This window comes from Podarcis liolepis, assembly GCF_965112155.1.
Source record: "Podarcis liolepis genome assembly, chromosome: 3".
In the NCBI taxonomy this organism is placed as follows: Eukaryota; Metazoa; Chordata; class Lepidosauria; order Squamata; family Lacertidae; genus Podarcis; species Podarcis liolepis.
The window spans coordinates 58,757,654-58,760,635 of NC_139557.1; positions in this window are offsets into that span (position 1 = coordinate 58,757,654).

Genomic DNA, 2,982 nt, shown 5'->3' on the forward strand with positions numbered 1-2,982 from the left:
GTAAACTTCAGGTTGTGAACACAGCGGAAGGGTGCCTCCAGTTACGAAGTTTTTAGGATGTGGTTGGGCCTCCAGAATGGATCCCATTCGTAACCGGAGATACCACTTTACAAGGGTAAAGTGTGCACGTTAGTGCACATATTAGTGAAAATAACATTAAAAAATTCATTGAATGGGATTTGCCTAATGAGCCTCATCAGCAGAAGGCTTGTGGAAGGGCTTCTGGTTGTGCAATGGGTCTTTCCCCTTCTTCTCCCCATGCCCACATCCCCTTCCACCCCCTGAAATTAACTCTGGGGTGGTCAGCAGAACCCTCATTGCACAACTCTGCATGGTAACACACATTGAGCCGGTTCTTTCTTTTTTAAGAGAGATCAGTAAACAGTAAACAAAGTATGCAGCAACATCTATGCCTTTTTATTTTTTATTTTTTAAAAATTAATATTCTGCAACTCTTTATTCAAATCCCTTAAACATGGGGGCAGTAAGATGCTGCATTTGAGGGTCTGGGGTAGTGGCTAAAATGTGCTTTCTCTTCATCATCTGCGAAAGGTCCTCAGTAAGCCGGGTTGTTTCAGAATGGCTAAGGAAGATTTTTGAATTTTAGAAGGTAGTAATAAAATGTAAAAAGGACAGAACTGCGGGGGGTGGGAAAGGAAGGTTGTCAGGGATAATGAAGATTTAGTGCCTTGGCAATAAATTGAACTTTGCAATAAAGTGCCAGAGTGGTGTGCAAGGAATTTCCCCAAGGTTTCCAGTCCTTTCACACACATCCCTGCCCCAAACTCTTATTCATTTTACCTTGCATATTTGAAAACACAAGCAATCTGCGTTCTGGGAGCATAGATTATAGCCAGCATGTAAATCACCTCCCCAACAAGAAAGAAAGAAAGAAAGAAAGAAAGAAAGAAAGAAAGAAAGAAATCCTACTCCAGACTCAAGTTATATGCAAGTTGGTTAATGCAATTTTTTTCCAATTTAGGAATGCAAAGCCAACAAAGTAAGTGAAACTGAACCGCACGGATGCAGCCTCAGCTAGTTTTGAGCCTCCATACAGAAAAAGCAGCGGAAAAGATTCAAAACCTAAGTGCTCGGACTCCGAAAGCTTTCTCCCTTCTTTTTCTGAAACATATGGAGATCATTCTAGTGGAGCATGTCTTCAATCAAGGTACAAGTCAAACATGAACAGACCCCTTTGCTAGGTTTAAAGGCCCCTCCAGACTGGCTTTCTCTTGGGGGGTGGGGGAGAGGTGTAACCCACAATATGTCACTGAAGCAGTTATAGTGCATTAGTGATGCATTTATACTGGGCAGTCCACACACGCTTCTGCTTTATTCGTTGTTCTGCAAAGCTTCCCCAAGGTTACAGCCGTATTGTCGTTTGGATACACACTCTTGCACCATAGTGTGACAAAATTGCATCAAAAATAAAACAAACGGGAACATGTTGTGGCAGAAGAAGTTACAGAATTTCAGCAGCAAGTTTTGGGACAGGCATGGATGGAAACAAAGTAGTAAGTTCACCCTAAACTTCTGCAGCTGCTAACAGTATCGAAAGCAGGACCACGCAGAACCACTCCGATACAATAATGAGCACAAATAATCATGAATGTCCAATAAAATGGACATCTGAAAGGGCCATAAGCCAGAGCTGTGATCCTGTGGGACAGAGCTGGGAATTGACCTCTTTCATACCAAAACACACACAGGAACTGTGCGAAGGAGCACTGCAGCAGAAGACCTGGACCAGCAGAAGCACCCACCACTGCCCTCTGTCTGACTGGAGACGGACAATCGTTTTCCTCCCAGAGAATTGAAGCAGTGTTGCAAGTGACTCCGGACTTCATGGGGTTGCAAAGACTCCTCTTTTTAAATTCTATTGTGCTTTGCTTCAGCTGCTTCAAAATGTGATAAACCAGCCCTGTTCTTATTGGATACAAGAGTCGGTTTAGGGGAGAGCAATTTCCAGAAAACCTAGAGGATAGTATCACTGGACATCTGTCCTGCCAAATCTTTTCTTGAGAACTTAGGTGAGTGTAGGAAGGCAGAACACTGAAGTACAACACCCTTAAAACGGAAACTGGGACATCTTCGGTCCAACGAGACCATGAAGGAAGGAGCAAAACACTTGGGAACCCTTGGAGCCGGATACGGTGTGACCTGACAGGTGGCAACCAGAGAGAACACCTCAGATGTTCTTTCCACTTATGCATGGGGATTTGGAGACAAAAACTTTCAAATCTAAATAATGTAGATGTCCATAGCAGCAGAAGATAAAACAATAATTAGAACTATTAGAAATATTCCCCACCAGCAAACGCCTGCTGATATATTAAAAAGGAGTTAGCCATTACCCCTTAAAAAGAGTATCTGAGCTGGAGAAGGATATTCATTAAAAGGAGCCCCCACTGAGAAGGCATTGCTTCTCCCTGTCAATCTGACAAAGAGCCAGTGGAGGCAAGGTCTCATCGGAAGAGAGGGTGGATTCTGTTTGGGGTGGGTCATATGGGAGGAGATATTTTCTTTGGTAACCTGCATCAAAGCCATTGAGGGCTTCCACTTAAACCAGCCCTTTGTCTTGTGCCCAGAAGCAGATGGTGAGCCAGTGCTATTCTGTCAGCTCATGTGTAATATGCTCCTTCCAACTCACACTCCCCAGTAAGTGGGAAACTGCATTCGAAATCCATTTATTTCTGAACAATTCAAGAAATCCAAGAAAAACATCCCAAAGCAGCAGATGTTAACACTTAGAAGTAGAGCGTGTCATGCTACTGTTATTCCACACTATGCGTAAACACCTTAGCGATCATACTAGCATGAGGCTTGAAGGACGACACCCAAACATTGCCTTTACTCTAGCACTAAGGCAGTGTTACAAGCTTTCTTTTCTCCTGCACAAAAGAATGTGTCTGATTAGCTGTATCTTCCCTGGATTTTGTGTGACTACTTGCCTGGAAAAAAAGGGGTGCCCCATGGTGCATT